Source organism: Sinocyclocheilus grahami, unplaced genomic scaffold (assembly GCF_001515645.1).
Source record: "Sinocyclocheilus grahami isolate Dianchi unplaced genomic scaffold, SAMN03320097.WGS_v1.1 scaffold48.1, whole genome shotgun sequence".
Classification (NCBI taxonomy): domain Eukaryota; kingdom Metazoa; phylum Chordata; class Actinopteri; order Cypriniformes; family Cyprinidae; genus Sinocyclocheilus; species Sinocyclocheilus grahami.
In genome coordinates, this window is record NW_015505227.1 from 2,654,631 (window position 1) to 2,679,630 (window position 25,000).

General features: G+C 36.8%; 1 long non-coding RNA gene across 1 annotated transcript in view; it reads right to left on the reverse strand.

Annotated features, from left to right (window-relative positions):
• The window catches only part of LOC107582893 (uncharacterized), a 186,833-nt gene that overhangs the window by 137,633 nt on the left and 24,200 nt on the right, over window positions 1-25,000 (reverse strand). Inside the window, exon 2 of the long non-coding RNA XR_001608988.1 lies at window positions 16,883-17,026. This is a non-coding gene — a long non-coding RNA (uncharacterized lncRNA). The remainder of the gene's footprint in view (window positions 1-16,882; window positions 17,027-25,000) is intronic.

Consider the following 25,000-nt stretch of genomic DNA (forward strand, 5'->3'; position numbering starts at 1 on the left):
CCTCTGCAGCAATGCTGGCAGCACTCATTCGTCTATTTCTCAAACACAACCTCTGTATATAACACTGAGCACGTGCACTCAACTTCTTTGGTCGACCATGGCGAGGCCTGTTCTGAGTGGAACCTGTCCTGTTAAACCGCTGTATGGTCTTGGCCACCGTGCTGCAGCTCAGTTTCAGGGTCTTGGCAATCTTCATATAGCCTACGCCATCTTTATGTAGAGCAACAATTCTTATTTTCAGATCCTCAGAGAGTTCTTTGCCATGAGGTGCCATGCTGAACTTCCAGTGACCAGTATGAGAGAGTGAGAGCAATAACACCAAATTTAACACACCTGTTCCCTATTCACACCAGAGACCTTGTACCACTAATGAGTCACATGACACCGGGGAGAGAAAATGGCTAATTGGGTCCAATTTGGACATTTTCACTTAGGGGTGTACTCACTTTTGTGGCCAGCGGTTTAGACATTAATGGCTGTGTGTGTATATATATATATATATATACACACACAGACAGTATAATAAATATACACAATATATAGTATAATAAAACTATATGTGTGTGTGTGTGTGTGTGTGTGTCACAGTCTCTGATTTTACTTTCATGAAAATATTGTGCTTTCATAATAAAAAAATTATACTTTAAAATAAGAAATAATAAATTAAAAAATATATTAAATAATATTAGATTATTATTATTTGTAGTAGTGGTAGTAGTAGTCATATATTACTATTAAAACATTAAATAAATTATTAGAAACAATAATAAAAACAACAACAATAAGAAGTATTATTATTAGTAGTAGTACTAGGGTTGCAAAAAGGTGGGAAATGTCCAGTACATCTGGGAAACATTCCAGAATTTTTTTTTTACTTTCCTGGATTTTTTTAAATATTCCAGGGATTTTTTTGGAAAGTTTCTGGAAATTTACCGGAAATTGTCCACCCCTTTGCAACCCTAATTAGTATTAGTATTATTATAAAATAACTACAACATTTTTTACTGGTAGTTGAAATTAGGCCATAAATGCTGTTAATAGAGCTTAACACTACACTGAACCTACAACATTACATATTCCTGTTAATGACTCTTGAAAGAAGTAATTAAAAGTGTTAGACGGAAATTTTGGAATGAAGTGGTTACTGTGTGCCGAAATCAGACAATACTAAAAGACACACTGTTGTTGTGACCTCAAACTACCACAACTACAATCCATCTCCTCCTCCTCATATGCAGCAATCTCTCCCTCTGCTCTTATCTAAAGGGCTTCCCCGTTGCTTGTGTCTTCTGAGAGGCCTTCGAGTACTGAGCTGATAAGCGTTTTTAAACATCTGAACACGCTCATCTATTAAACTCAAGAACAAATCTCAGATAGCGCCGTGTTCCTGCAGAAGCCCTATTATTACTTGCATGTCTGGCTCTTTGGAAACTAGCTATCTGTGGGATTCGAGGTGAATGCTGTGGAGAATTGGTATGCAAAAGCTGTCTGACTCTCAACAATGACTTGAAAAGACTCCGGAGGCATTAAAAGAAAAGGGGCTGTTAATTTTCTCTCATACAAAAGCACCGTTTTAAGTCACAGATACCTGTTACCAGTTTGCTATAACAGTAATCGATGCAGTTGACCTTGAAATATCACATTTAAGCTGAGAGTAATACACACGCATGCTCACAGACACACTTGACGGTCTCCTTAGCCCCCTAGTGTAAGGCTTACTGAAGGACAGGTAATGTGACCACCTGAAAGAGTTTCACAGCCTCATGAATATTTAAACAAAGAGGATGTGTTTCCAGCAGGAAATAAATAATGCATTTATGAGGAGGAGGAGAAAGAGGGAATGAAAGATGGGGGTGGGGTGAGCGTGTGAACGTCAAAACTGAGGCGACACTGCTATCCTGTGGTGGACGTCTAGAATGCAGTGAGAGGATTTATAGAAGGCCATTTCCAAAGCAGCTCCATTCTTTTCAGTGGCAGACAAACAGATTCAAGGTCATCGATCTGTTTGTCAATTAGCCCTCTGAATTGTTATCTGCGTGGCACATCTGGAACAAACACCATTAATATTATCTGTGTTTGGTCCCCTCTGAAAACTGCATCTGACAGCCATGGAGTTGTATGAGCATTTGTGATTTTAAAAACATTTAATTTCCATATAATTTTGTTTAAATACTGTCACTCATGGCCTGTACAGAAATAAAAAAATTAAATGTTAAACCTTTGTTTAAATACCGACATTCAGAGACCTTTTATATATATATATATATTCTATGTATATCCTGGAATTTGCTTTACCTCTGAAACTATTGTAAAACTGATGCTGTAACTTCATGCAAAACCATTTCATCTGCTCTCCACCTTTGACAATATCCATAGATTGTAATTATCCATTATTAGGGAAAAGATGAGTAAGGGTTTGGGATGAAAATCTGCCTGAATTAATGGTTCTATTAATCACTGTTATGTCTCTAGCTTCCCGGGTCCCTGTTATTTATGTGTTTCCTGAATGGAGGTCTAATTGCAGACTTGGCTCCTCAGGTGACTTTTGAAAACCCTAGGGGTTTTGCATCATCCTACGTGTTTAAGAGTCACCTTAAGAACACAAAAAGTTTCATTTCTGAATGCAAGGACAAATTTTAGATGTTGAAAAAGGCCCTGAGCAATGTGGTTGCAAGTGAGGGTATAGCCAAGACACTGATGGCCCTTTAAGCCTAAAGTTTGGACGCATCCACTTTGTTATTACTATTTTCACCTTTTTGTTTGAATAAGAGTCCATTCACCAAACTATGAAACGAAATGAATTGAAGTATGAGGTCAAAAACTTATATTTGATATTCTTTAAAGCTCCCTTGTATGCTGAGCAAGTGTCTGCTGCCCCCCCCCCCAAACAATCAAACAAAAAATCGATCATACAAAAACAAATGTAATCAATTAAAAATAAGCCTTACGATCAAATGGTAAGATTATGATAAGTGTATACAAATACACTATATTATATTTGTATAATATAATATAATATAATATATCACACAACAAGCTAAAAGATGAGTTTACTATTACTATGTTAATGTTCTCAAAGGTTCCTAAAGGCAAATGGATCTGCGTATAAGTCTGCAGTTCTGGATGAGAACAGCAGGTGGCGTACTGCTATATCAGGCCTGAGTATTACTAATGACAGCGTTCGAATGCAGGAAACCCAGTAGGACAGGAGAAATGCAGTGAGCTGTGTTGCCAAGTCCCCGGTTTTTTCCCGCGGAATTGGGCTACTTTAACACTGTTGCCGCGGGTTCTTTTTCATGTCCGCGGGTTGAAGCGACTCCAATAACATGATATTTATCCCCTGTAATGCGAATTTTAGCAGGGGAACCCCGCCAAAAACATGTATTTTACCCCCCAACACGGTCTTTAACTAAATTTGTCTTTAACCCTCGAAACATAGTTTTGGGCTAGTTTTGAGTAGAATTTGGGCGGGTTTTCTGGTGAAAACCTGGCAACCCTGGTCCTGAGCCAGAGATCATAAAAAGGAGTCCTGCTTTCCATCAAGTATTGGGTCAACAATTTGTTGCTTTTAAAGCAACTCTTATAACTATGACTTCATTAGAATAAAAAGTTACACATCCTATAACACTTCAGCACGTTCAGAACAGGATGAATGATACTGTGTATTTTACCCCCCAACACGGTTTTTAACTGGGGACCCCCTCGAAAGAATAGTTTTGGGCTAGTTTTGAGTAGAATTTGGGCGGGTTTTCTGGTGAAAACCTGGCAACCCTGGTCCTGAGCCAGAGATCATAAAAAGGAGTCCTGCTTTCCATCAAGTATTGGGTCAACAATTTGTTGCTTTTAAAGCAACTCTTATAACTATGACTTCATTAGAATAAAAAGTTACACATCCTATAACACTTCAGCACGTTCAGAACAGGATGAATGATACTCCACTTTCAGCTTTTGAGTGAACGCTCTGAAAGCGAGCAGATACTAAATGACATCTGGGACCCAGCCAGAGCCTGAAACCCGCCAACGAAGAAAGACAGATAGAAACAATTAGACTGAATCTCCTCCTCACCAATCCACCAGAGATCTATTTCACCCGCTGGAAATAAAGACCATCAGATCATCTCTGGCAAAAGAAGCAACTAGAAACAAAGAATAAAAGTGACATTTAAGACAGGTTTGATAATGTACCCGCACCGAAGCAGCTCTGTTTCAAGGTCCCTGCGAGAGGCCCGGATTATCCTATCGGAACACAAAAACATCCAGATCCCTCAGTTCCCGTTCGACGCTTTGATCTCCACAAAGCCATTATGTCCATATGAGATTATGTCCTCATCCACTTTCAGAGGTGACAAAGATCACATGCAGAATTTACAGAGAAAGAGAGTGAGATACTAATATTTACAGAAGTGCAGGTGTTAACATTTGCCTCCATTAATTCTGCTTCAAACGTGCTGACCAGGCTTTGAGCAGACGCAGGCCTTGCCCTGTGCTCAGGCCTCTTTCAAGAGGCCCGCGCTGTGTTTAGACAGTAATAATCCTGTCATTGCTTAGCCTGACACTGAGGGTCTTAGCAAGACGGGCTCTCATGATAAAGAACAGGAAGCGAGAACAGCATTAGGGAGAAAAAAAAGAGGGAGCTTTGTTACCTTTATAACAGTAATCAGTTAACTAGACATGAACATATCGTGAAGAAAATGTAAGTTGCCCATGCAAAAGTCTAGTGTTGTGAGTGATTAACATAGATTGCTAAAATGTTCTGTGACATCAAGAGAGAGAGAGAGAAATAAATAATAATAATAATAATAACAATAATAAATTACATATATGGGTGCTGTTTTATTTTTGCCTTGTTTTACAGTAAAATTGTATAATTATTTACTAATTCTAAGATAAAGCCATACAATTCAGGACTATATTATTTTGAAATATAATATAATATGACATAACATAATATAATTTAATATATTATATCTTTTAGTTGTTGTTTTTTTCCCCTTACTTTAAGCATAACCCTGGATATCATCACATTTATGCTTGCAAATTTATTGTAAAAAAAAATCTAAATAAGAAAAAAATGGTAGTTTAATATTTGGCATTAGATGTTTGTTCAAAATCCTTAAAGCAAGATACATTTATTAAGACTCATTTTCAAAGCATATATTTCGATTTAAGTCAGGATATATATTATTTTGAATTAATATAATATTATATAATATAAACTTTGCTGTATATGACTAGATTCGAGCTTAAAACCACAACAATAACAACAAACTTTTTTTACCCGCTTTTTGTTCATATCCATAAATCTAAATGAAGAGTTTATTTGCAAAAACAGATAACTCCATTTTGTAAAATTGTCAAAAATCATGTTTTATTGTGTTAGTTCGCTGTAATTTTTAGTTATTTTTTATCCTAGTCAAAATAACCCAACTGCAGTTTGATTGAGATTAATTGGAATGCACAATGAAAAAACATGATTTTTGCAAATTAACTTTTCAAATATATGTAGTAGGGATGCTTGTCGGTGCTAATCATAACACAATTACATAATCATACATTCTCCAATGATCTTATAGTTTATAATGAGGCGTTTTCTAAACCCTAGGCTTGATTTCCTGTATGAAAGATGATTTTCTGTCAGATATCATTTTTAGTCCTGTGCTAAATTGAATCTGGGTTTGAGAAAAGATCCCTTCGAAGCTGAATCAGTACTTAAGACGGACAAGGCATCGTGTGACGTGCCGTCAGTGAAAGCAGCACCTCGACATCGAACAATAACCCCTGTTACCATAACAACAAAAGTGCCACCCACGGGAGCGATGACGGCGTGGGTCAAAGGTCACGGAAAGGACCCTCAGCTCTCCTCTCGCACAAACAAGCACACGTTCAAATACCTACATTTCCTCATTCACGTCGCCGCCTGAGGCGCAGTGGAAGCGGTAATATTTCTATGGCTCCACTCTGCTGTTTTACGCCCGCAGCAGACGCAGGCTGAGGCTCTCCACCGCGTTGATGACGGCCATAAAATCAGCTGCCATAAAAATTGATTTGAAGCGAAAGAAAGAAAATGGAGACATACTCCAAAATAATTATACACATGAACGCTTAAACGCCGCCGCGGTGACGCTGCGTGAGTTATGGCACATATTTACCCACAACACACCACTGTGACAGAGTACACAAATTTTTAAAGCCTTTGTTATTGCGTTCATCTGTCTTCATGTTCCAAGATCAGTTTGATTCTCCAGTTTTATCGGACACAGAGTTTGCGTAGATCTGAATGCTACGTATTTGGATGTGTGTGTTGTTTGTGGTTCTGATGTGTGTAGAGTTTGTTTGTTTGCGAGACAGGCCTGTGTAGCCCATATACTTCACTAGCTAACAACACTGCAACAGTTTAAAGGGGATTTGTTCACTTTGCTAGAATCTGCTACACAAAGAAAAAATGGGGAGAAAATGAAAAAAGAAAGCTGTGTTCCTGCAGTAAGATAATCCAGTTCAGGTAAGACTTTTCACACAACCAAACTAAGTTTTGTACAGCTCTAAAATCTGATCAGAAAAGCCACATTGAAAGACAATTATAGATTTATGCAAGCCTGTGACTACATTCTTTGTGGTCTGTAACATCAATAATATCTAATATTTATCTACAACATCATGAAATCAATCGAAACTAAATAATATTTCTGTCTTGGCCTTTTTACAGCACACATCTAACTATCATTTGTGAGTTTTTAAGCATTAAATATTTACGCAAAAAAAAAAAATAAAAATCTTAATTCAAAAAAATTGATGTAGATATATAGAGATCTCAAATATTTAAAAACTTTATAATTAAGAAAAATAAATACAATGTCAAATAGAATTATACACTATATTATAAATTCTAACTATATAGCATATAGAATCTAAATAATATATAATATCTATATCTAGATATACATAAATTTTTATTCTCTAAATTCGGGAAGTCGTGGCCTAATGGTTAGAGAGTCGGACTCGTAACCCAAAGGTTGCGGGTTCGAGTCTTGTACCGGCAGGGATTGTAGGTGGGGGGAGTGAATGTACAGCGCTCTCTTCCACCTTCAATACCACGACTGAGGTGCCCTTGAGCAAGGCACCGAACCCCCAACTGCTCCCCGGGCACCGCAGCAAAAATGGCTGCCCACTGCTCCGGGTGTGTGTTCACGGTGTGTGTTTGTGCACTTTGGATGGGTTAAATGCAGAGCACTAATTCCAAGTATGGGTCACCATACTTGGCCACATGTCACTTCACTTTTAATAACGTCAGCAAGTATACATTATCAAAAATAAATAAATCTCTTAACATATATATATATATATATATATATAATCAAACACTGTATCACAACAGGTATATGAAAAAACTGTTCAAAAGCTAAAGAAATAAAATATTACTTATATTGCTGTTGTTGTCATTATAAAAGCAAGAAGCTGCATGTGGCTTTGCATTACAGTGATTTTTACCAAGGAAGTATTAGATACTTCACATCATGCATTAACGGTAGAAAAATGATGTTGAATTAACTACACTCTGAAAGACTGTATTCCTCCTCTTCTCTTTGGCTTCTACTGACATCCTGCAGAATTTGTCTTGTGTTTTCTCCCCTCCCTGTCTCTCTTTTGCCTTCACTCACTCCCTTTCTTCAGATCAAATATAATGCTCTTCATCACTCATTTGACTATGCATGCACTCATTTGACTATGCATGGCCTCTATGTGACACTGCACAGAGTTCAGGTAAACCAGAGCATGTCCTTGATCCGACTACCTTCACTCATTTATCAGTCTCTACAATTCCTCATTCAGTCCCACTCAAGTTCTTTTCGATCCCTCCATAACCCACTTTTTAGGTTTCTATTTGTATATATCACACATCTACACACAAAGCAGGCAGAAACACATTCATTACACAACTTCATTAAGTATATAAAATGTTGGGGTTGGTCGGCCCTGTTAAAGGGATAGTTCACCTAAAAATCCCTCATACAATGACAGTCAATGGGGTCCAAAGTTGTTCTGAAGTAGGGCTGCACAATATATCGAAATAACATCAATATTGCCATATAGCTCAGTTGTGACTGGTGTGAAATGTGCAGACTGTAATTTAATTAAATATGTGCTACCGGATTCAGAATGAAGATGTAAATATTAGCATTGTAATATTACAGTAAAATATTTTTTTTTATTTTACAGCTAAACAGTATTATAACAATATATTTCTTATTTACAAAATATTGAATATTTGTATTTAATAATAACAATAAAAATCACAATAATATCATAATTATTATAATTTTATAATCATATTGAGTTGGTCAAAAACAGTGGGAATGTAACCAAGTGGGAAAAAAGTTTCTCTGTTCATTTTAAGGTTACTGTAAGAGCTTCGAGTTTGTTTTTTGTAAAAAGCAAACTCAAGTATGAACACAAAAGTGTTTCCCAAATCATTCAACCCTATAAGGTTCTCAGTAAAAAGTAGTACATTATTTGTGATTCAATTATTATTTTTTAAGCAGATGCACTCCCCAAAAATATCACCCAACTCATTCTAGAATAATTCATTCTTTCCAAATATAGTTGTTTAAAGTAATTTGGTGAAAAGTCCTGTCTCTTTTCTCATTATAATATATTGCAGAAAAACTAAACCCAACGTCTGTTTTTTCCAATACCATGCAGTCCTATTCTCAACCCTGTTGACTTCCATTACGTGCGCAAAAACATGTGCAAAAATATCCACACAAAAAAAAGAAACTCAAACAGGTTTGGGGAAAACATGATGGTTAGTAAATGATAACAGAATTTAGATTTTGGGTGAACTGTCCCTTTAACAAGAGGTGAATTCTTTACTTCGTGTACCTCATTGGTATTCCCTGCCTTCGCTATCATCCAATCAGGAGCTAGAAAGGCTCATTAAGCCCCTCCCTTTACATTTACTTTCTAGTCCAAACCTAGTATTTGTTTGTTTGTCTCTTCCCTGATTTACCTCTTTATTCCGAGTTATCAGTGTTGATCTCAATGGCTCTGGTTATCTCCTTTTTTTCTAACATAAATGGTCAGATAAAACAGATTTAACAGGTGTTATATAGAGTAAAGACTCCTCACTTCCTGTCATTGTTCCATAAATCTAAGACGGACCCTGTCTGGTATGTGTATCCATCCCACCAGCACCTGAATCTCTGCTCTTATCCTGCCATCTCTGTCCTGTGTCCATCTCTCTTGTGTTATCTCGCCCCTCTCCATTCATCCCGCTGGAGGAGGGGTAGAGGCACGGTTCACGGGGGATTGTCTGGTGTCATCGGGACAATAACGACCCCTTTACCGTGGTGATGAATGATTGGCGGTTTACTCTGTGATTTGTAGAGGGCGGGAGAACAAAGTGCGACGGTGGCCATGGGTGGACGAGATAGACTTTCTGTCTCCGCCTAGAACGAGACCCGTCCCGCCAACACCTAAGGCCAAACCTCAAATTCCTAAAGGGCCGATGAAAGATGAGCGTGGGGGAAACGGGATGCTAATGAGTCCTGCCACTTTGTTTTAAGAGTCCTGGCATGTGAAGAAAGATGGCTGACTGAAAACATGAACTCAGGCTCTTTCTTTTTGCTCCGCGGTTGGTAAACAATCATTTGTGTAAAGTTCAGCGAGAAGGTTCTGTCATGGACCTCCTCTCTCTTCATCAAGCCTTCCTTGTTCTCATCCTCGCTGTTTTTGCTCATTCATACTCTCTTTTTACCTCATTTACTCTCTTTTACTTATGGTGAGGAACTTGGAAAGACAGGAAGAGGAATTACTGAAATGTAATTCAAAGAAATGCAACACTTGCATTCTGGGAAATATAGTGTTCATCTTGGCCCACAAAAGTTAATCTATCTATCTATCTATCTATCTATCTATCTATCTATCTATCTACTATCTATCTATCTATCTATCTATCTATCTATCTATCTATCTATCTATATTTTCAGTTTTCATTTTGGTGAACAGCTTTCTAATTAAGCTGGTTGACCAAAGAATTTCACACAACAAAAGCTGGTGTCTAGTCTCGTTGGTCTTTTCAACAGGGTTGTTTTACTCATTCTTTGACTTTGACCTCATCCAAATCTACCTGCAGCTTTGAAGTCGGTGCTGAATTTTCAAAGTGAACGTCAGCTCACACTTACTAGCAGGCGAACAAGAGTCGAAGCTTCTCATGAGACTGTCCTGAGGGAAGAACAGTAACATGTCATGAGAGTAACAGATCAGCTTGAGCTTCAGCACACAGAGAAGATTCACAGCTGCAGGTGGAGGGACAGAAGAAAAAAAAGAAAGGTGTAAGGTCAGAGTTTCTCTGTATGGTCAGAAGCAACTCTGAGGTCAGTTTGTTTCACCTTTACCGGATCTACATCTCAAACAACTGAGGCTCCACACACCACCTGCAGACGTTAAAGTGTAATTTTGCTGCAGGCAGGAAATCAGTTTTTGTCCTCTGAGAAACTCACTCACATGGCAATGACGCACCTGTTGCATTGTTTTGAGGTAAAGCAACTCCACAGTATGTGACCAGAAGTTATTACTCAACATCTAAACTACATGTAAGGTTAAAATTACAACAATATTATTGGTAATTACAATAATATTATTGGAATAATAAAAATACAAAATTATAAATATAATGATCATACAGGTGCATCTCAATAAATTAGAATGTCGTGGAAAAGTTCATTTATTTCAGTAATTCAACTCAAATTGTGAAACTTGTGTATTAAATAAATTAAATGCACACAGACTGAAGTAGTTTAAGTCTTTGGTTCTTTTAATTGTGATGATTTTGGCTCACATTTAACAAAAACCCACCAATTCACTATCTCAACAAATTAGAATACTTCATAAGACCAATAAAAAAACATTTTTAGTGAATTGTTGGCCTTCTGGAAAGTATGTTCATTTACTGTACATGTACTCAATACTTGGTTGGGCCTCCTTTTGCATGAATTACTGCATCAGTGCGGCGTGGCATGGAGACAATCAGCTTGGTGTTACTGTGCTTGACTGGCCTGCAAACTCGCCAGACCTGAACCCCATAGAGAATCTATGGGTATAGAAATATTATATTTTTTACTACATAATAAATTCTATAAATTATCAAATTGTATTTATATGTATGTGTGTGTGTGTGTGTGTGTGTGCGTGTTGATATATAATATTCTGTAAATATAATATTTAATATAATTCTAAAATTTAAGATTTATAAATAGAATTACATACAATAAATTATATATAATAATTTGATAATTTATAGAATTTATTATTATAAGTAATATACAAATATTACAATATACATAAAATGGGAGGTTATGAAGTCAGAGTGAGGAAAATTAAGTTAAAAATAAAATTAGGTTTAAAAGTGCAGCTTTTGGCAACCCTTATATGGATATCTATTCGATAATTATTCATTCATCCCACAATGGTGCATACAATTATTTTATCATTCTCTGCTACTAAAAGCACAAATAGAAACAACCACTTAATTAACAAATTGTAGTCGCAGAGATTTAAAAGGTGGCACAAAACATACAAGAAGCAGTTCACGCAGACACAGCATATCAAATAACATTTGCTCTCAGCCATTACACAAACCTGCCACAACTACACAGAGCCATAGAGCCTCATACGTTTGAGGGTCTGTATAAACTGTCACCGGCTTGCTTGAGCGACTCATTGTTCAACACCAGACTCTTTTCCGCCATCTGCACAGAGGAGACGGCCACATTTCCCTCTTGGTCTTTCACTTAAGTGATTCCTCTCTCAGTAACACACAGACACACACACACACACAACTGATCCTCAGAAACTGGCGGCGCATCAGACACATGGGCATGATGAACATCGCTGACAGCGTCTGATCTCCGTTAGAGGCCTTCATTCTTCCAACACAATCAGGGACGGCACACAAATCAGATACTTCAAGAGACCACCAATGAATCTTGATCTGCCTCTTCAGAGGACTTCTGACATTCCTCACTAAAGCTGATTGCTCAGGAATCACAACACATGAAGCTCACACACTTCAAGATTATAAACTGACATAGTTTCTATGCATACTCTTTATATAAAATAAAAAAACATGTTACAAGATTGCCGATTTTACAGTTCCTGAAGGTCAACTGATAGAGCACGGCAATGCCAAGACCATGGGTTCAGCAGCCAACTATTGAGAGGCAAAATATTGAGAGACAAATATATAAAAAACATAGAGGTTGCTTTCCATTATTGGTTTTTATTTTTACTTTATTTATTTATTAATTTTTTTTATATTTATAGTTCTGTAGTTTTAGTGCTAGCTGATATAGGATATTTTTTTTAATATTACATAAAGCACATTTAAACCTCCCGATATCAGCTAATAACAGTTAAATATAAGAATTTAAGATTAAATGTAAGATTATTCTAAGAATTAAAATAGTGAGTTACTATTAAGAATGATTTTTTTATTTCTGCTTTTTATTATTTGTTATTATTATTATTATATTTTTATATATATATATATATATATATATATATACTATGTACACAAAAGTAAATGTATTTATAAAAACAGGAGATATCAGCTAATAACAAATATAAATATGATATTTAATTGTTTTGCATTATTTTAGAAATTAAGATAATATTTTTACTAAGAATGCATTTTTTTGTTATTATTTATTTGTATATTTTATATTAATCATTATTAAATTATTTGTATATTTTGTTTTTATATTTTAGTATTTTCAGTATTGGCTGAATCTGAACATTTATTGAATAAAAAAACGAAATTATTCAATATAAAAAAATACTGGATGTTTAAATATTTAAGAATGAGATAATCATCAGCTTAAAGGGATAACTCTAAATTATAAAAAAAGATACATTTAGATGCACTATAAAATACTATAAACTGAGTATTCAAAAATTATCGGCTTATTAGCATTCTGTAATTTCAAAACTGTGCACAATTCAATATCATATTCTAAACAAACTGATCAAATCTATACCTTCAATGCAAATTGTGCTCATTTGAATAAAACGATAATTGGCATCGAATGTTATGGGCATCACAAACTGGAAGGAACTTATCAACAGAAAAAAATACAATGGTTTTTGAATGCTACTATATGCTAGAACAAATAAACCTACCGTGTAAATAGCATACTATTTGAATACAACACATCAAAAACACCCTGGTACCAGCATGTTTTTTGGCAGTACCATGGTATTCTTAGAAGTACCCTGGGATTTCAAAAGATTTCAAAGTACCAAATTATTACCATCAGCTAATGCACCATCACTGCACAACGATACAGCCACGGTACTTTCCAGTAAAGGCTGTATCAGATAGTTACATTCACAAAATCTAGTTTCAGATTTCTCTTATTCTCCTCTTTTCTCCACCTATTCTGCCCGTCTTTCTGTCAAGCATAAGGCCTCTCTCTCTCTCTCCCTCCACTCTGTTTGTTCAGTGGTCCCTCTGTACCTCTCTGCCTTTGTCAGGGCTAATGTTCTCAAATGGAGGGAAATTAAAACAGGGAAGCCATGCGTGTCGCACACTAACTCTTCCCCCTGCGGGCCGATTGGTTTGCAGCATGCATACTGATGAAGGCACATGGCTCCTAGTCTGCGCTGAACCTCAACATCTCCTTCACACCTCTGAGAGGAACCAGCCCGCTCTACACAGTCACACACATGAAATATACATGCAGAACACAGAGAGAGAGAATCTGAATTTATCGAGGTACTCATACATATGCACAAACATACACACACAAAAAACACACATCAGTATATTTATAGAGAACGTCTGCTGCACATAAAATGCCACCAACAACTTGAAGTCTGAATCTGCAAATTTAAATTTGTAAATAAAGGATGTTATTCAAAAAAAATAAAATAATGAAATGCAAAAGTTCCGATGTTTTTGCTTCCACTGGAGAACAAGATGCTTTATACAAACTTGTGAAGCAAAAGGAGGACAAATCAAATACTAAATAATTCTGAACACACATATGCTTTCTATTGCTTGGCCTTTCTCTCTTCTACCTTCTTAAACACTCACATACAAACACAAAAACACAGTACGGCCACACCGAATGTGGGGCTTCAGCGGGAGGTATGACAGTGTTGATTTGTGAGGTTTCCTGCTGCAGTGCTGTGAAGTTTGGGGACAAATCAATCTGATCCCTGCACAGACCTGTCTGCCTCTGCTATTGAAAAATGACCTCTCAGAACAGATCAACTGACATGGAGACAAGCTGTGTGTGCGTGTGTGTGTGTGTGTGTGTGTGTGTGTGTATACAGACAGAGAGGGACAGAGAGAGATAAGTTGATGTGACAATGCAAGATGTGTGGCAGCGTATGTGTCAGAACTACACAAAAAAACTTAGCCACCTTGCAGAAACCTCTTCCATTGTAGGCAGTAAAGTGCTTGTTTTTTGTATTTTTTATATGTATATTTTTTAATTTAATTTTTTTTTGCCATTTTAATATTCTTAAAATAAATACTAAAAATAGCAATTAATGTAATGTATTTTGGAATATAATAATAATAATTATTATTAATTATTAAATTAATTAAATAATAAAATTATAATATGTGTGAAAAATTAATAATAAACTAATTTTGTACAATTATGTATATATTAATAACAAACAAAAAAATCTCAAACAGAATACAAGATCACATCCTGTTCAAATGGGTATAAAAAATGGATAGCCTATATAACAAACAATATATTAAAATATATGGCTATGCAATGCTTTCAACCGACACAATAATATAATGCCTTTAAATAACTTTAATTTGCAAGTTTTCTCAGCAGATACTGATATTTGAGCAGTTCAGTTAATTTCAATAGATTCATAGCCATACTTCAAGTTAAACAACCCAAAAATTATTGGAGTACGTTTGAAAAGAAAATACTATTTTAGTCTTCCCACTTTAGAATTTCATGTTAAGCCGTTTCTTTGAAATTTAGTAGCGATTGCTGAGTAAAAATTGTTTCAAAGTCCAACACCATTTCTTTTTTTCCCCCAGTGTATTAATATTTATTGTTGCTGACTTTTAAAACCAATAAAGATGCTGAGTTTGAGAAGTGTTCCTGTTTTCCTATGGTCAACCAGGTGACCTATAACTTCACAAACATCTCTGTATTAATAATCCATGTCTTATGCTGATAAACTCTAAACTAACAGACCTTCGACCCCTTAGGCCTTACTGCTAATCGCAAACTTCGCCATAAAACTTTTTTGATTAGTCACCCGTTCAGTTCCCCTCCAGCAGCCCATGGCCGACCCTGCGGCCACACTTGTCCTCTCGGGCCGCCGGGGTCGGCCACGTTGCCCCAGAGTGGGTCCAGTCGCCCGCCTCCCTGGTGCTTGGGTAATGGGCTGGCAGGAACCCGGCTTCCTCCGAGCGCTGGAGACACTGTAAAACGTTAATGGCTCACCATGGGGATCCGCGGTTGAGCCGGGGCCCCCGAACCAACCCCATTATTCATTAGACGAGAACGTTATTTATTGCCTCCCGGCACAAACACAACAAGCCAATTAATAATTAAGCATTTCTATCCGCCTCTGTACCAGTGTGCGCAGATGAGGAGGACAGGAGATATGAGCGGCCGTGAGCAGCATAACTTCAGCACTATTAAGGAAAATGGCATTTAAGACCCAACCATTGTCTGGAGAGACTCGGAGCCAAATCCAAACGAAGCGAAGCAGAACCGTCGCTGTGGCATTTGTCCAAAATCTAGCGCTCTAAATCCTGCCTCCTGTACATTTCGTAATGGACATCAATAAATAATGTCAATATAAATCTGATGAACAGGGCCAAATCTGAGTTTTTTTATATATAAACTACAGGTCTTTCTGATTAAAAGAAAGCATTATGTGCCCCCTGCATGGGCTTTAAATGGATGGAGAGTGTAATTCATGTCCATCTCAGGAGATCTGGATGCCCAGAATAAAACTGCAAGCATCTCTGCACAGGTATTACAAGATAATTCACATGAAGTGAATTCACATGAACTTAGCAAAAGGAAAATACAGATCCACATTAGCGTTCACACTATGAGCATGTCACATTACTAGCTGAAGGTCACACAACTAGAATGCATTAGCATCCGCAATTACACCCGAATGGTAATTAATCTACACAAAACAGAGCCTAAACCTTAAATTGCAGATTATTAATCATATAATCACATGGATTCAGTCAGATTTACTGAATAGAAACGATTTATGTGCCTGTCACTATATCAAACTGGAATGATGTCTTCTTTCCTGAGTAATTCACTCCTTTATTTTATGTTGCTTCATAAAAGACTATGTTGATAAATTGGTTTATAGTGCATTTTCTGCTAAGTTTAGATTGAACTAAGCAGTAAATCAGAATTAGTGCTGAAACTTCACGCAGACCAACAATTGTGCCAAGCAGCAGCAGTACAGTTTATGAAGCTAATGCAAATAAGTTATTTCAGTTACTGAACAAAACTACAACACCGTTAAAAATCCTTCATTACAACCTGTAAAGAAAAATCCTGCAAAGCAAAATCCTGTAAAGAAAAATCCTACAAACACAATAAATGTTCAATATATGTACACATCCATTGAACTTTCTTCAACACAACCTGAAAAGTAAAACCCTGTAAAGAAAAATCCTGCAAACAAAAACTTATTCAGTAGCTATGCTGTTCGTAGCATTTACACATATATACTAATAAAGCTATGCATACTGTATCTTGTCCATCTGTTGAATTGGACATTTTACTATAGCAGACCCATGATATGCAAGTTAAGACCTTCTACCCAGCTATTTTATCAGTCTACTCTTACTGGAAGTGCATCGCCTGACCTGTATCTCCAACTCCAGTCATATTGATCGGCTGTGGGCGGGCTGGGGAGGCACGGTGGGGGTTTGGCCGAGACGTCGTCCTGATCGAGCCAAGCTCTGTCTCTGCATCACCTCGGTCAAAAGAATGCTGGATCAACTCGTTATCTGCAACAGAGTTACAGAACAACACAAAAACGATCAGAACTGATTCCGAAGATACTCCAAAAAAAAAAAGTATGAAAGCAGTGAATGTCTTAACACAGGAAAGTCCTTCCTATTAAAGGATTTTAAAAATTAATTAATACTTTCAGCAAGGAGGCATTGAATTGATCAAAAGTGAGGGTTAAGACTTATATAATATAGCAAAAGGCTTCCACTTCAAATAAATAAATAAATAATTCAGCATATTGGAATGATTTCTGAAAGGTCATGTGACACTGAAGACTGAAATCATCATGCTGAAAATTCAGCTTTGCATCACAGGAATAAATTACACATTAAAATATTTTACAACAGAAAAGAGCTATTTTAGCTTGTAATATTTCACAACATTACTGTTTTACTGTATTTTTTAACAGTATATTATAGTACAATAATTACATAAATGTGAAATATACTGAACAAAATTATAAACGCAACACTTTTATTTTTGCTCCAATTTTTCATGAGCTGAACTCAAAGATCTAAGACTTTTTCTATGTACACAAAAGGCCTATTTCTCTGAAATATTGTTCACAAATCTGTCTAAATCGGTGTTAGTGAGCACTTCTCCGGCCCCACAACCACAGACCACGTGTAACCACACCAGCCCAGGACCTCCACATCCAGCATCTTCACCTCCAAGATCGTCTGAGACCAGCCACCAGGACAGCTGCTGCAACAATCGGTTTGCATAACCAAAGAATTTCTGCACAAACTGTCTTCTGTCATCTGCATGCTGGTCTTCCTCATCAGGGTCTCGACCTGACTGCAGTTCGTCGTCGTAACCGACTTGAGTGGGCAAATGCTCACATCCGATGGCGTCTGGCACTTTGGAGAGGTGTTCTCTTCACGGATGAATCCCAGTTCTCACTGTACAGGGCAGATGGCAGACAGCGTGTATGGCGTCGTGTGGGTGAGCGGTTTGCTGATGTCAGCGTTGTGGATCGAGTGGCCCATGGTGGCGGTGGGGTAATGGTATGGGCAGGCGTATGTTATGGACAACAAACACAGGTGCATTTTATTGATGGCATTTTGAATGCACAGAGATACCTTGACGAGATCCTGAGGCCCATTGTTGTGCCATTCATCCACGACCATCACCTCGTGTTGCAGCATGATAATGCACGGCCCCATGTTGCAAGGATTTGTACACAATTCCTGGAAGCTGAAAATATCCCAGTTCTTGCATGGCCAGCATACTCACCGGACGTGTCACCCATTGAGCATGTTTGGGATGCTCTGGATCGGCGTATACGACAGCGCGTTCCAGTTCCTGCCATTATCCAGCAACTTCGCACAGCCATTGAAGATGAGTGGACCAACATTCCACAGGCCACAATCAATAACCTGATCAACTCTATGCGAAGGAGATGTGCTGCACTGCGTGAGGCAAATGGTGGTCACACCAGATACTGACTGGTTTTCGGACCCCCCAATACAGTAAAACTGCACATTTTAGAGTGGCCTTTTATTGTGGTCAGCCTAAGGCACACCTGTGCAATAATCATGCTGTCTAATCAGCATCTTGATATGTCACACCTGTGAGGTGGATGGATTATCTCGGCAAAGGAGAAGTGCTCACTAACACAGATTTAGACAGATTTGTGAACAATATTTGAGAGAAATAGGCCTTTTGTGTACATAGAAAAAGTCTTAGATCCTTGAGTTCAGCTCATGAAAAATGGGGGCAAAAACAAAAGTGTTGCGTTTATAATTTTGTTCAGTGTATAATCAATATATGACTAACTATAATTAATATTTAGATTTTATATGCATCTTTCTCCCTATTCAGCATTCAGTTTAACCCACAATAATTATGCAACTTAATTATCAAAGGCAATTTTTTGTTTCATTAAAACCATCCTTAGCTCAAAGATCTTCAGGAGCTCATGCCCCCCTCAGTTTCAAAGGACATGACGCTTCTGAAAGTAGATATTCAATTTCATGGCATATGAAGTTTACACTGATTTCAAAGTATTACCGTGGTTCATCTTTGTAAAGGTTTTTGTGTGGTGTTAGGGCAGCACTCGTCTTTTGCCTGTGTGTGTGTGTGTGTGTGCGCGTGTTGCTCATTTGAGTTTCTGCTCGATTGGTCAGCCTAATGTGGCCAGGCTCTGTCGCCCCTGGTAATTGTGCTCATTTCATTTTGGCAGCCTGCGAGGAGCCTGTCCATCACTACAAAGTATAATATATAACACTTATTCAGAAGTGTGCATGTGCTGGTGTGTGATAAAAAAATGTTTTTTAAAAAACAGAACACAAAACGTGTGTATGAAGACATAAGCATGCAATGTAAAAAAAATTTTTTTTACTCTCAGAAAGATAATAGCTTGTAACTTCACTTGCAACAGTTTCAAAGCAGCTTCAAACACTGCAGAAAGGATACAGTGATGTCATCAACCTCATCAATATCATTATGATGAAATCTTTTCATTTGCTACAAAAGAAGCATCGCTTCCCTGACTTGGAGCAAAAAGGCTGGATAATTAAGTTTTAAGACGCACCATAAATGTGTGTGAGCATGTGCATCTGTGCATATGAGAGAGTGAGTGTGTGTGTGTTGTAGCTCATCTCTCCTGGCCATATGGGGCACAGGAGACGAACCCTGCACACAGATGGCAGATCGTACAGCATTTTCTCTTCCATCTATCTCACAATCCTCTCTTTTATCTCTCTCTCGCTCACTCCTACAGAGTCAACTTTCATGCATAGACATACTCTCTCACTTTCTTTCAAACAATCAACTTTCATGCACATATTATTAAAAATACATACATGCACACACCCTATAAGACGCAATCCTATTCCTACATCCAGGATATTTGACATGAAATTTCTACTGCACTTCATCTAAAACTATTTAATACACAATTCCTAAGAAAGAATATCATTTTTGGAGTGTTGATTATGTATTATGCATGAGGGGGGTTAATCTCTCATTAATCACAGACTACATTAAATAAGTTTACATTTTTGTCACAACTTTTAAAATGTGTCACACTGCAGCACTATTAAAATGACTTTATTATGAATTTTATTTGGCTTTAAATAAATGTGGAAAATTTTTTGAAAAAAGATGGGGGAAAATTAAGGGGTAACCAGACACAAAAATTCAAACGTAGTTTTATAAATAATATATATTTCATACATATGCCAAATCCTATATATTAAATAGATTTTACATAAAATTTTATGTGCAGGAATGTGAATCTTGTCTTTACTAACTAAATAATTAAGAATCTACCTATATAAATAACTAACTACATAAATGTTAAACTTTGTCTCTTACAGGCAGAGAAAGCATTAAATGTACATGCTAGATGTCGTCACATTTTTATATAGTAGCATTTATCGCTTAGGCCTATTTAGGTAAATTACATGATTTGAGAATAATATTCACATATATATATATATATATGCCAATGTTAACAGTAAGGAAGATCTATTGATTGTGATTTGTTAATTTCTTAAATGAATCAGTCTTAGCTTACGAAGTGATTAGAAATTTTTACCTATTAGTATCATTAATTAAATTAAGACACAGATTCTGTAAGGTAAGAATAAAATAATTCCACCAACAAATCTGAACACACACACGCACATGCAAATGTCACTATATTCATTTCATAGTGGCTCATCATTTTGATGAAGTAAAAGAGAGAGGACAAAACAAGCTGTGCACAGCCGGGAGGGAGAAAAATATCACATTTTCCAGGTGATGAATTTTTCCAATTTCTCGCAGACAAGTACATAAACTCGTTCAATTAGGAGCAGAATCTGGAAATGAGGGACTGTGGACGGTTGGAGAGCCCGAGCCCTGATGGCTAATTTTATTGAGTGGAAAATTGAATCAAATTGTTTCATTGAAACAATCAGCCTGTACTCCTTATATTCCACCCAGCACAGACACAAACGCATGCATGCAAAAATAAATAAATAAAAACACCACTATACGGTTCACACTCTTTTGCCAGGCATTACTTAAATGGATCATTTGAGAGTTGAGAGCTCAAAGAGCCCAAACTTGCCCAGCCTGTCACAAAATAAAACGCATAAACATTAGATTAAATTAAAACCAACAGATTTCTGACAGTAGAGGAACCAATACTCTAGTCATTTTCATGCATGTGGAGCCGGCTCAGTCTCCGTCCTCGGTGGGACGTTAGAGCAGGTCTTCGGTGCCCTTTAACTGTAAACTGTCCATCTGTTCTACAGCGTTAAGCGTGCCAACGCTTCCATCCGATGGTCACATATCGAAGCAGACATAAGAAGAGACCTCCTTGTGATTTCACATGAATGCATTTCACCAATGAGATCACCTCTAATAATGAGAATTCACTCTGTATTAGCAATAACTTCAACAGGAGTTGGTCTGTCTAACAGACCCTGCAGAAATAACTTATTTATGTGGTCATTATATATCTTACATAATATAATAGCAGTGGAAAGAGCTAATGTATTCACCGAGCTCATGGGCCTGTATCCAAAATAAATATGCTGTGAAATTAAATATTAACCACATGAATACATTATATTTATTTAGTGCACAAACCTCTGTCTGAATTTTTTTTTATTGAGCCTTTTATCAAGGTCTTATGTAAAGTGTTTTCATTGTCTTGGCTCTAGAAATAGTCTAGAAACTAGCTTAATTAGATAGTTTCCCATAACACATTTTGTCATAGTCATTATCATAATCATTAAGGATGTTATTATTGATCATTTATAACAATTTCCACTGACTAAAGCTTATTTAACCATGTATGTGCAAGTTTTAAAATACTTCTACACTCTAAAAAAAAAAAGATGGTTCTTTAAAGGTTCTTTACATGTAGTAACAGTTCTATTTAGAACCACAGCATCCTGAAGAACCCTTTTATGCTGAAATGGCCCTTTGTGTTAGAGTTTAGGGTTCTTTGTTCCCACCTTTCTGTTTTTCAAATCTGTTACTGTCGAACCACCTCATTACTGATTTCCTTGAGATCAGACTGACTGACAACACACTATCAACAGGTAAATGATTCCATTCTTTAATTTAAATACAAATTTATCTTTAAATTGCAACTGGTTTCCAAACAAACATGTTCTTTTCTCTTTTTAGTGTTTTGGTCACATGTAAGTGTGAGCAGCTCTGTTCAGCTGAGGATACTTCTCTCCTCCTCTCAACTAAGTAAGTAACACAGACATTGAATTTATAATCAATATATATATTTTTTAATTTAACACTAGAACTTTCTATTCTATTTATATTCTATCTACTTGTTTACTTTTTTAAATGGACCCTCTAACACTAGCTTTATCTATTCTTTTTCTTTTCTATCTACTTTTTATTCTGTTTATTTATTATTTTTTTAAATAAAACCTTGCTATGTGTACCACCATTTGTAAGTCGCTTTGGATAAATGCATTTGCTAAATGATTAAATGTAAATGTAATGTAATTTATGCATAAACATACCCAGTCACAAAAAATATTAAAGCTATCCCATGGCTTTATATCACTTTTTTCTTTTAACATTGTGAAGGGCTCACATTCTGTCCATTTTTGCTTTTGGCCTTCATAGACATCATTGTTTTTACATAAACCAATGGACAGCTCTCAACTCAATTGTGTTTTTCAGATCCATCACGTCCCACAACCTCATCCTCAGTTAGGGTATATCGAAAAACTCCCATCTCATTTTCTCCTCCAACTTCAAAATCGTCCTACATCGCTGTTTTACCGTTTTTTATGAAGAGCGTTTGACCAATCATGTCTTTTTCTCTTTTTAGTTTCAGAGAACATGTAAGTGCGACCAGCTCTTTTCAGTTAAGGCTACATTTTTCTCCATCTCCACTAGGTAAGTAACAAAGATTTTGAATATATGATTCATATTGTTATGTATTTTTTAAGCGTTTGACCAATCATGTCTTTTTCTCTTTTTAGTTTCAGAGAACAGTGCGACCAGCTCTTTTCAGTTAAGGATACATTTTTCTCCATCTCCACTAGGTAAGTAACAAAGATTTTGAATATATGATTCATATTGTTATGTATTTTTTATTACTTGGGTTTATGCATAAACATAACATTCTGAAGTGCTCACATACTACTTTTGGACTTCATAAACAATTGTTTTTACATCAACAAATGGAAGGAGGCACATTGTAACTCTAAACTCAATTGTGCATTTCAGATGCTGTCACATCCTGCAACCTCATCGTCTGCAGAGAGAAACTGCCACTCAATCACACCAAAATACACATAATGATGGACTTACAGGCTTCATAGAGGATTGTGAAAATTTGGTCTTCATTAAAGGGGTCATATGATGCAATTTCACATTTTCCTTTCTCTTTGGAGTGTTACAAGCTGTTCGTGCATAGATAAGATCCCTAAAGTTGCAAAGACTAAAGTCTCAAATCCACAGAAATATTCTTTATAAAAGTTAAGACTTGTCCACGCCCTCCTAAAACGCCTCGTTTTAACACACCCCCACATATCTACCTCACTATGTGGGAAGATTTGCATAACGCCGCCCAAATGTTCACGCAAAGAAAGAAGGCGTAACTTTTATTCTTGCTGTAGTATTGTTTGGCCTTCCAAAAGAGGACAATATCCGCTTCCTCATGCCTGGAGCTGATCCGTGCTGGTCACTGAGGAAAAACATACTTCGCGCTGTGGATCGCCGGATCGGACGAATCGGAGTCCAGCCCGGGGTCGTCACATGTGGTTGCTGCAAGCCCGCCGGCCACTCCTTCGTCGAATCCACTGGCCGCGCCGTTCTCAAGCCCGCCGGTCGTTCCTCACTCAAGCCCGCCAGCCGCCGCTCACTCAAGCCCGCCGTGTGTTTCGTTGTGAAAGCGAAACTACTTTGTTTGGCCTTCCAAAAGTGGACACATCTACAAATCAGTGGTTAAGTTGTATTTACAACAGTGTTCCAGAACAGTTCAACCCAAATATTCAGATGTGTGCAGCACATTTTATGGAGGACTGTTTCCTGATCCTGGTAGAGTAGACTACAATGCCGGCTGTTCTGACTCACAGTCTGTAAATACGTTTTCATATTTAAAGAATTTGCCACTGACGATTCAAACGCGAGTTTTAAGCAGTGTAGAGTAGGGCTTGTTGTTTGTCATTTCTCCGATCACAAATGCAGACATGGTTTTATGTTTACGTGGTTTATAGTCATTATAATCAATAATCATGTCCCCACTGGATGCAACAAATGCCTCGTTTATAATGTTTTTTATGTTTTTGTCTCGTTGCTCCATCACAATATGGTAGGGGCGTAACATTTCCGTCACACGCTTGAGGTATTCGGCCAATCACAATGCACTGGATAGCTGGCCAATCAGAGCACACCTTGCTTTTCAGACCGATGAGCTTTGTAAAAATCGACACGTTTCAGAAAGGCGGGGCATAGAGGAGAAACAATAATGTACAGTATGTGGAAAAGAATGTGTTTTTTTAATCTTAAACCGCATAAACATTTCATTACACCAAATACACAAAATAATGTTCTTTTTAGCAACATCATATGACCCCTTTAAATTATTTTCTGTTTCTATTTTTGTTTTACATCTTTAAGTATTTATTTATGGTCAGTGTCAATTGTCATTTATTCATGTATTCTGCTAATAACGGTTGTTAGATCACTGTCATTTTGTCATGAAATAAAATTAAATTAAATGTCATGAAATAAAATAAAAGTACCTATAATTGACAACAAGCTGTTTTGTTGTTGTTTTTTTTATGAAGACCCTAATAGACGCTATACTATATTATAAGACCAGGCAGATAAAGGGGTAAAAAACTATAGTAATAAATAATATATACAAATAATATTAATAATACTAATATTAATTATGTAAACATACTAATATGCTAATTAATGAAAATAAACCATCATTAAAAAGGTTATTTATAACATCATTAAGGTTCTACATAGAACTTTCAAAGCAT